Here is an 11489-nt window from a genome sequence, read left to right as displayed (position 1 = left end):
TATATATATTACTTTTTTTTAATGGGAATATATATTAGATATATATGTACGCACCAATTGAACAAAAACACAAATTAAAATCATTTATGCAATACATGGTACCATACGGTACCATGTTTTTATGGTAACATGTATTGCATAAACGAAATGTCTCATTAGACCATGTTTGTACAATACCATGTATGCATAAATGAATTGTCGGTTTGGAGCTAAACTTTTCCTCGTGCCTTATTAGTCATTAGCCACTAGCTAACTTTTAGGTCAAATGACCTTTCTTTGTGTTGTCAAATGATATTTTTTGGTGTTCTAATGGTGTCCAGGTTTTAATCCTTTCTCCCCATTAATATATATATTATGGCATGATTGTATTGATGTGCAGGCATTATATCAGAATATATATGAAGTTCTAGACATAGAGATTACCTTACAAAAAATTAAAAGACAAAAAAAATAAGGAGAAGCGCCAAGTAACTTCCCTGTTCTGTGTACACAACTGCTCAAAATTCTCCCACAAAATGATAATTATTTCTTAGACCACTGAGTATAGATTATGAGCTATGTAAAACTTCAAAAATATAGTGAAAGAGAGACAGATGGGTTTGTTAAAACTGAAAGTATCTCTTCTCCATGAAAGGATCATTTTGTAAAAGATACAGAACTTGATATTAGCATCAAAATGAATGGTTTGTTTGGAATGAAAGGATGATTTTGGGCTTTGCTAAAGGAACAATCATCAACTGGTTTAAACATGAAGAAAACAATGAGAAAAAGAGCATTTCCAAAGAGGTGATAAGGCAGAAAAATGAAGATGAAGCTTAAAGAGAGAGAGAGAGAGAGAGAGAGAGAGAGAGAGAGAGAGAAACGTAAAAGCTAAGAACTCTTGACCACAATGGAAAACATTGCACTACTTGAGTCTAGCTAGATAGCTCTTCTTATAGCCACCTGGCCACCGGCTACAAGCCTACAACCAGTAAAACATGGACTTGACTTAATTACTACCATGCTTTCTGCATTATTTAATTAGGATTCTTCTGGGTTATAATTTCTAATACTATACTTTTGATCCATCACTGTCAAATTTATTAATTTCACCCAAAAAATAAAATGTGCATTAATTCATTATGCCAATTTGGATGTGATATGACCCACTAAAATTATTCACCACATCTTGAGTACTAAGTCCTCTCATATTCGTAGATCTTGCATATAAAAAACACACCTGTGAGACATAATAAACTGAGTGTACAAAATATTTTTTCTTACAAATGAGAATAAACACAACAAAAATATCGAATTTGTATTTTATTAATATAAAATTATGTTTTTAAAAATCTCAATATTGCATGATAATTTCTCATTGAAATTTATAAGATTATTGAAATTTATAAAATCTTACATAAAAAGACGATACCTAATTAAAACTAATAATATTAAAAATTCAAAAAAGAAATTGAATTAAGAACTTTTGAGGGGTGTTATAATACTTCATTCTTGTAAAGCATGAAATTTTTCAATGGGATATATGTGTGTGCGTGGGAGTGCATGTGTGTATATATATGTGGGCGAGATTTAAATTATACATTGTATAACTAATTTTATAATATTCAATATAATTTTCTTTTTAAAACCTACTTTAAATTACTTTTTTTTTCTTTTATTTGACAATAAGAGATTTTATCAGTTAAACTATTATTTAATACATTAATGCAGCTTAATTTGTGTTTGTACTATGGATGTTCAAAGTCTGCGATGTTAGTGAAATTCACCCGACTACCCTAAGGAAGAATTATTGTTATGTTCTGTAGCCTTTCATGATGATATATATGAATAATTAATTAATTGGTAGGATTCATTGAATCCTACTTTTACGTATTAATTAATAATTTTTTTTGATGTCTGATTTTAGCATTAAAGTGCTTCATTTTTCATCAATGATCATATTCCGTTGAAGAATTATAGTCCTTAATGAGTGCTATTGCTGAATTTTCAATTTTATTTCTACTTACTGAGTAGAATCCTATATGTTGTCTAATATGTAAGGACTAGGGATAGTACACAAATTAAGGGGGGGAAAAAATCCTCTTACCCTTTTTACATCAATTATTTTATACAAACATTAACAATTGATGATATATGTCAACAATTTTAAAAGTAAGAAAAATATCCACATTTAAAACATGAAAGTGGATATAAAAAAAATGTAAAAAACAAGTTTGAGTATATCATTGCCCCCAAATTAAACATGTCTAACATGTAATAAATAAAGTTGAATACAAGTGGATTCCAGTTAGCTTATCTAGTAAAGTCTCCGATGGTTGAATAATAGATCTGGGACTCAATTTCTATCTATACTAAAAATCGATTGATGTCTTGGTCTGATAATAAAGAGCTATTATGAAAAGCGGATGCCATAAATTGAACTCTCTCTAAAAAAAAATTGAATATAAAATATTTTTTTTTTTTCACCTTACGCTCTATCAATTATCAAATATAAGTGTTTGGTTTTTTTTTCCTTCTAACTTAACCCTTCCCCTAGTATGTGTTTCTCAAAAAAAAAAAATCACGAGTTGACAAGTAAACAGTTTGCAGAAAGGGTGATCTCCAATATTTTAACCTGGCCCCATTTTCTTTTTGTTTTGAAGCAAACCTCATAAATGGGAAACCAAATCTCTAGAGACTGGGGGTGACTGGCTATGTATAGCAGGTAGACCCCGCTTTACGCATGGGAGTTAAAGAATGTGTTTGGATCTAGCGTCCAGCGTCCATGTCCATGTCCAGCCTTCAGTTTTTTTTTTTTTTTTTTTCCTTCCCAGCCGCAGTTGTTGACCAAGTCTTCCGTGAACAGTGCATTCGTGCATTCCGTGAAGAGTGGCTTTTTTTCTCGTGTTTTTTAGAATAGATTGACCCACATCATGCAGGAAAGATTTTTGGACTTTCTTGAATGTTTTTCTGTGGTGAAATATGGAATTTTAAAAAAATTATATTATTATATATTTGACATATTGTAAGTTTTATTTTAGATGAGATAAATTCAATTTCCAATAACCAGTAGAAGACAGGGATGCAAAAAAAAAACTTATTTTGCATTCTCAAATACTATTTTTTCTATTTTACTAATTCATTTTATAATTCACTGTATATCGTAATCTTTATTGTTATGTATAACTCAATAAAATAATATAAATTGCCTACTAAAATAATATAAAGTGCTATTCTCTCTTTTTTTCCTCCCACTCACTTTTTCTCTTCACACACAATTGCAAGATTAAACTATTTTTTTTTTTTTACAACCTATGAATAATAAGGTTGCCTTACAATTCATAGGTTGCAAATTTTGTTAAGTTTACAAACCTAGATGGAGTGGGTTTTGGGTGGCTTGGATTGTCAAATAGCAACTAGGGGGTGTTTACACTAAAATGCTAGTGCTCCAAACACAAGTTATAAAATTTTTAAAAAAAAGTACTATGAATTAAAGGCTATATACATGTATTTACTGATTTTGTTGCTTCAACATTTTTAAGGAATCATTTCACCTTTCATCATTCCAACTTGCCCTGTTGAAAAATTCGAGTCCCAATAATTAATGCAAACTCAAGTTGTAAAAAAATTGTATGAACTAAGATTTATATACATATGTTTACTCATTTTGTTACTTCAATATTTTAGGGAATCATTTCACCTTACATCATTCCAACTTGCCAGGTTGAAAAGAGCAAATAAATTAACCTGAGTTCTGCTTGGGGTTGAAATACTACAACCTAGAGTTACTCTTTGTGGTGTAAGTATTATTACAACCCAAGAGTTAGCTTTAGATTAACTATTGTATATAATCTATATTGGGTTCATTATCGTTTATATTTTAAAGATATAACTAAGTGTTTTTCGTTATGAATATAGGTCATCAAATTCAACCATATTAATTTTTAAATTAAAATATACTTTTAGCCCTTAAAATTTGGGATTGTTTTTATTTTCATATTTTATGTTTCAAAATTTTAATTTTGACCTTTTATGTTTGGTTTCATTTTCATATTGGTCATGTTGTCCAATTTTGTTAGTAGTTTGGTATGTTAAGTGTCAGATAAATGTTATGAATATGACCATTAAGTGCTAAATAAATGTTGTCCACTAAGATATGTTACCCTTATATGTCAATTCTTGTTAGTAATCTACTTGTTAAGTGTGGGATAAGTGTTGTCTATTAAGACATGTCACACATATCATGCTAAGTGTTGCCAAATTACTAACAGAAAGAGATGATATGAAAAATATGAAAAAGAAATCAGACTTGAAGGAAAAAAAAATGAAGATTTTAAAATGTAAAGGGTTAAATGAAAATAACTCCAAATTTTTAGGGCCCAAAATATACCTTAAGCCTAATTTTTATTTCTGCTTTTTTCTTTTTCTTCTTTTGTTAATTCCTTTTTCTTTTTTTCATTCAGTTTTTTTTTTTTTTTTTGAAAGGCAGTAACAAAATGAAACCAAATTACACGCTCATTATATGCACTACTTAAGCACTTACCATCCTTCTAAAATGGGCATTAGCAATCTAAAATGGAAGTCTCAACATCTTCAATTAGAAATATGTTTTATAAACCCCTATAAACTATACTCCATTTTATATATACTTACTCTCTAAATTATTACTCATGTAACACTTGTCCTCATAAATTATGAGAGTGCACACTTACGCTAAACTATTACTCATGTAACATTTTGCACCACATTTCAACATTAATAGTTTAAGAAAGTAAATATGTATTCTTATAGTTAAATGGAGTAAAGTGTGCATTTTCATAATTTAGGGCCAAAGAGTAATTTTTCCAAAAACAAGAGTTGTTATAGGTAAACTTCTATCAAAATTTTCACTCTCTCGTACATTCATTTCATTTGGACCAATTCACAATTCACAAATGAAAAAAATAGTTTGTGAAATTGGGAAGATGACTTGACCATGGTATGCATGTCCCTGTTAGACAAGGCTCAGTTCCCTGGTAGATGGGTAAAATAATTGCCACAACAACTCTCTTGGAATCCACATTAGTTGTCCATCTCCAACAGACTCCACCGACTTCCTCCATATTTCATAAATGACAATAGCACAGAGCACTGTGGTCCTATGATGAATGTATTTGTATGAGGAATGATTTTGGTAGTTGTGAAGAATTAGACCAAGATGAATACTCAAATAGAAATAGATTGTAGCATAAGAGTATATATTGTACCAACTTATTTCTCTTACTTTTTCAATAGATGTTGAAGTGATATAAGTTTAATTTTTAGATCAAAAAGTAACAGTCACAAGCTACATTTCTAAAAGTGGCACTCAAGAAATGTCAATTCATTACTATAGTAAATGGGCTAAAAAAAACAAATAAGAAGAAGAAGAAGAAGAAAACTACTATATCACCATAATGAGATTTGCTCCCATCATTTCTTTCCTTAATAATTCCAACCTCTGACAATGTTTGCTGACCTTAATTTGGGGTCATTGAGTTGAAATACCAAGGGCGTGGGATCCCACCATCCTATTCCTTCCGAACCAAAACACAAATTTCACCTCCTTGATATGACAACTAGATCTATTCTTCATCTTTGGCCAAAAAATAATAAATGAGATCATATATATATAATCGTATATTGTACCAAATTCATTTTCCATTCAAGGAATGTAACTTAAAGAGGAGCTTCAACAATAAAGGGCTATATATCTTGATATTTAGTGTGTTTAGATAAATTTAAAGTTAAGCTTATTTTCATTGTCACATATGTACAATTTTTTGATTTCTCGTTATTTTACATAAAATTTAATTTTATTCAACTTATTTTAAAAAAAAATAAAAGAAACGACTAATCATCTTAAATTTGACCAACAACTACTTGGTTTGACACTCTAATTGACATGGGTGCCTCCAATATTTTCTCCATTTTGCAATGTTATATGCACAAAAAATTTCATAACATTTTTCACAAATATTAAATTTGCAAGTTTATACTAATTCTCATTTGGGTTTACCTCTAATATATATATCAACTACTAACAATTTAGAATTTACTGCAAAATATTTTTGTGTTTGTAAACGTTCTCTTTCCTCCATGTAACTGATATCACAGCCAGGCAATCAAATCAATCGTACAGTACACAACCAAGCTCAATTTTCAGACAATGTTCATCAAAAAATTATTCTTACATATATTAGGCATTCTCTGTGAGAAATGACTTTAGCTTGGGTCCAGTGTTCCTTTACTTAAAACATCCTGATGCGTACATTGAACTAAACCCAAGCTTTGCCAAAGAGAAGTATCCAACTTGAAAATTCTAGTACTATAACCAACATGGTCAAGCCCAGAAGAAAAGAAAACATAGAAGAAAAAAAAAAAAAAAAACACATTATTTTCCAAGTGCTAATCCAAATGAACCCATGCGTGCGTCCATAATTACCTTTCCAAAAGTATGTCCATTGACATCACTTTCAGGTTCTTGTTTTTGAACCATCTTACGCTTCTTCTATTTGAATATATCATCTTCAACACATTGATTTGTCTGTCATATATATATATATATATATATATATATATATTGGTAGCAATAAATTTAAGGATGACATCGTATTGTCACATTTAGTTTTCCATTTAAGCTATGTAACTTCAAAGCTACTTAATGCATGCAGAGGCAAATGAGGGAAGGAAAAAAAGCCATAGTTGACCTACTGCAAATTTTCTTTTGAACTTTCCTCTTAAATGGGGTTACACGTTCAGTACTCAGTACTGGTTCTGCAAAAAGATTACTGTGGTTTCTGGTGACTCACGAGCTCGGTTCTGTGTATTTCCTCAGTCAAGTTGCGCAAAATGGTCATGTCTTACGCCTCTGCTTGGTGGTTGTTTTGTTTCGTTCAGTCAAGTTGTAGAGTCGTACATGTGAATGGTTGAGGCACTGTTTGTGCTCTGTCCTGTACTTTTGTATTATTGTTGTACATACAAAATTATACACGGTTTACACAATTTAACTGAGGTCGTGTTTTGAAAACACCAACATGATTTCAATTATAATTATGAAATAACAATTTTTGGCCATCACCACTCTTATATTATACTCTGTTTTAGTTAGGTCTATGTTCTCTAAACTCTAGCTTAATCTAGTACGAGGTTTAGTGTGTGCTAATTTTTAAGAAAAAAATGTATTAAAAATTTGTGTGATATATTCAAATAAAGAGTGTGCTCTTTCTCAACAAAAAAAAAAAAAAAAAATAGAGTACTAATTTTTAGGAAAAAAAGTTTATCTCGTAGTTTTTTTTTTTTTGAATTACAATTTTAACCTTTTTTTTAAAAAAAGAATAAGGATCTAAATCCTCTTAGCATATAGAGATAACTTTCACTTATGAAAAATAAATAAATAAATAAACCTGATAAAATTATTGAGATGACTTGTTGTTAGGGTTGTGTATCAAACCCACCAACTCGATGAAATTGATCCAACCCAACCCGATGCGTCAAGTTGGTTTTTGTGGGTTGGTGGGTTGGATTAGGTTAGGTTGAAATTTTATTTTGAATCTCGGGTCAAGTCAAGTTTGGGTTGACAATTAATATTACCCTTATTTAAATTTTTTTTAGTTTAATTGATATTGGTATTTTGCTAATAAGTTTTGATAAATTTGAAATTTTTGAATATAATTTAAGCATATTATGTGAACTGTAATAATTTATTAAAAAATTGTTTAAATAAATGATAAAGATCCAATTTTTTATAAGACAAACACATGTATGCCCAATCCATTGACTGAACCCAACCTAACATTGGGTTGGGTTGAAAAACCCTCCAACTTGACACGTGCATTCCCCTACTTATTATAGTTGGTGTATAATAAAACCTATCAATAGAATATAAAATTTTTAGCTTATACTAGAAGACGGTAATATTAAACTCCTTCCTTGAATGATGGATTTTGGTATGCATTTAATTAGTAAGACTTATTATCATGTGAGGGGGGGGGGAGTATCAAGTCAATGAACTCTCGAAATACTAAATTCTTTTTTGATAGATACAATAAAAATTTTAAATTATGACACTCATTTCATAATAATTATTTTTTATTATCATCACACTAAAATACCAAATAGCTTTTGCTGTAAGCCGAGCTTGAATCTTAAATCTCTTATTTGACAATAAAAATTTTCCTAATTGAGTTAATTGGAACCACAAAAATATTATTACCTCCGTCCCAATTTGTTTGTCCAGTTTGAAAAGTCAAACTTTTTAAGGGAATATCATTTATTATCTTGTCTGCTTTATAAAAATGTATAAGTTTACAAAACTACCCTTAAATAAATTTATCAACTTTTTTTAAAAAGAGTTATTCTTATTCTTAAAAAAATTATTTCACCCACAGATGCATAATACTCATCACACTCCTAAATTTTTTGTGATTAGAAAATATAATAATCTCAAATTATAATGAATGTAAATTATTAAATTTTACCCAAAAAATAGAAAAGCCCCTGAGCACGCGCGTGAGCGCGTGCTCAGAGGCTAGTATTTTTTTTAACAAATTATCACAATATCAAATATCACAAATAACTTAACATGAATTTATGAAGTTAGTCAAAATTAATGCTACTAAAACTATCTAATAGCCAACCACTTTATTTGAAAATTCCTATGCGTGACCATAATGAAAGGAAAATACAAATTCAATGGAAAAATATTGTGTGATTCAAAAAGTGCCTATTCTTACGTGTGTACAATGAGGTTTTTTTTTTGGTTTAGTGTTATAATTTTTCATTCATCCCAATTTTAGGTTTACGCATTTGTCCAATAATATTACGCATTGCAAACTACTGATACAACCATAAGTGTCATGAGGCGCTCCAAAAAACGAACACAAAATTTGTTAATTGATTAATTTTTGAAACATTAATATAATTAGAGTTAGAATTAAAATTCGTAGGACATTAGTCAAATTGAATGGTTCTACATTATGGGTGTGGTCAATCTTCTATTTTTATTGGTTAAATTTCTAGTTACTTTTTTTTAGTCACATTTGAAACTTATATTTTTTTCAATGTCATGACCACAATATATAAAGATCTCACAAAGTAAACAATGTTTGGATAGTAAAAATGTTTTCTAAAAATTTCATCCATAAACCATATATATATGATAGTGTATGACAAAGAAGATTATGATTCAACATCTTTTATTAAGTCTTCCAAATGTTTTACAACAACATTTGCAGTTATCCTGTTATGTTTAAAGACTTTTCTATTTTTTGTTAATTATTTATTTATTTTTTGCTAATAAATTTTGTAAGATTATATGTAATGAATAAATAAGAAAAGAGGAAAATTATCTTATGAGAGATTTTCATGAAACCTCTCTCCTACGATATGTGTGGGTTTCTTATACTGTCACATATCTCCCACAAACCCATTTAAAGTGTTTTTCCTTTTGATATGTTTGTAGTCATTTTGTTTGGATTTTTTTTTTTATTTAAAAAAGCTTCATAAAATTTATTTGTTAATAAAATTTTGATCCGCCTTATATTTTTCTTTTTCATGATCTCCCTACTAAAATGTCTGGGTAATCAAATTTAATAATACTAAAATATACTCAGAATTATCTATATTACTCCTAGCTAACTTGCACTATTAAATGAAAAAAAAAAAAGGGAATAATATATTAAAAAAATCAAGAATATAATGCAACATAAAAAATGAAAAAAAAAATTCTAAAATGAAAGAAAGAAAATCATCAAACAAAACAGTATATGCCATTCAGTTAGTAAAATGTAAACAAAATGATTTCAAAAATTTGTTTGTGCCCTCTACTAAGCCCACAATCAAAAGGTAGTTTCTCAATAAGACGAATAAATGGTAAAAAAAATGTTAGCTACTTACAATACATAATATTTACTTGAAAAAAAAGTACATTTCTCATTAATCCAAAGCCAGGGCAGTCAATTGTTCTCCCATCTTGCTAATATTCTCATGTTCTTTGCACACGTACATAACATCTGCAAGAAAGAAAAAAAAAAAAAAAAAGAAGGTAAGACCAATGGGCTCCACACAAAGCACAAAATGGTGTTGTAGAGTAGAGGCCAAAGATGCAAATGTTCAATCCGAAACAAAACCAAATAAATTGTGCAAGCAAAAGAATGATCGAGTGGCACAACCATCCATTGAGTTCCATTGATTTTCTTACAAAATCAAAAAATTAATGGGATTTTGAGGAATGCTCTATATATTGGGTTCCATGGTTTGCTAACAGCACCACACGTGGTCTTGCTTGGTTTGCAATTGAGATTAAATCCATTTAAATTTTTGTTCAAAAAAATTGTAAAATAAATTTATTACAGCTTAAATAAAAAAGCAAACCTACTCACCTTAGATTCTATATGACAATGGTTGCCACCCGGGGCATTAAAAATTGGATAACAATGAATGGAAGTCAAAAGAAGACACGTTGAGAGCAAAAACAAATACAATATTTTAAAGCAGCAATTGAATGTAAGAAATAGAAAACTAAAAAACAGGATAAGTAAAAGAATAATATTTGCTTATATACTTATCTGGATAATCTTGGAAGTCAAGTAATCAAGTCTTTTGTTATTCCAGTGTAGTAATATTCTATTCGGGTTTTTTTTTTTTTTTTTTTTTTTTTTATAATTTCCAGAAGAAGAAGAAGAAGATGAAAAGGAAGGAGGATATAACATGATACTTAAATAAAATAAAATAAAAACTGGATAAGCAAAAGAAGTTAAAGAGAAGTTAAATTTTTTAAATTTGATAGTAAAGCAGTTTCTGAGGAGTAAAACATGGGAGAGTGGAATTCAAGCAATTTGTTAGGAGTAAAATGTGGGAGTGGAATTCAAACGTGTAAAGGTTTTTTTTTTTTTTTTTTTTTTTTTTAATTTTATAAAAACAGGGGCGGCCGGGGTAGTTTTTTTTTTAAAAAATGTAGGTTTTTTTTTTTTTTTTTTTTTTTCAAAATAGAAACGTGGTAGATAATTTTTTTGATACAACGTGGCTTTTTTCATTAGGTTTTTTGTTTTCAATTTTTATCAATTTAAGATTTTAAACCATTTCTTATGATTTAGAGATAAAGATAAGTTTATTAAATTAAGGGTATTTCATTAGTTTTTTTTTTTTTTTTTTACTGAACGTGAAGTTTTTTCTAATAATAAAATATTAAAAATTTTACTATTTAGTTGTGTTTTTTTTTTTTACTCAACGTGAGGTTTTTTTTTAAAAATATAATATTAGAAACGTGGGTTAGAATAAGTGGATTAGGAAAAGTGTTCCTATTTTGTAGGTAATATTTTTTAAAATTTATCTAAAATTTAAGACTTTTTAAATTGATAATTTTACATATCTAATCTTACTATTTAAGCTTTACAAACTAGTAAATTTGACGATATTTTCGGCATCAAAATTGAGGAATACAAACAGAGGAAGCCCTTAAATAATAGTATAGATTACTCCAACCACAACTT

This window comes from Castanea sativa, chromosome 6, assembly GCF_040712315.1.
Source record: "Castanea sativa cultivar Marrone di Chiusa Pesio chromosome 6, ASM4071231v1".
Lineage (NCBI taxonomy): Eukaryota > Viridiplantae > Streptophyta > Magnoliopsida > Fagales > Fagaceae > Castanea > Castanea sativa.
The sequence above is the reverse complement of the archived record's forward strand: the minus strand, read 5'-3'. Positions refer to the sequence as shown.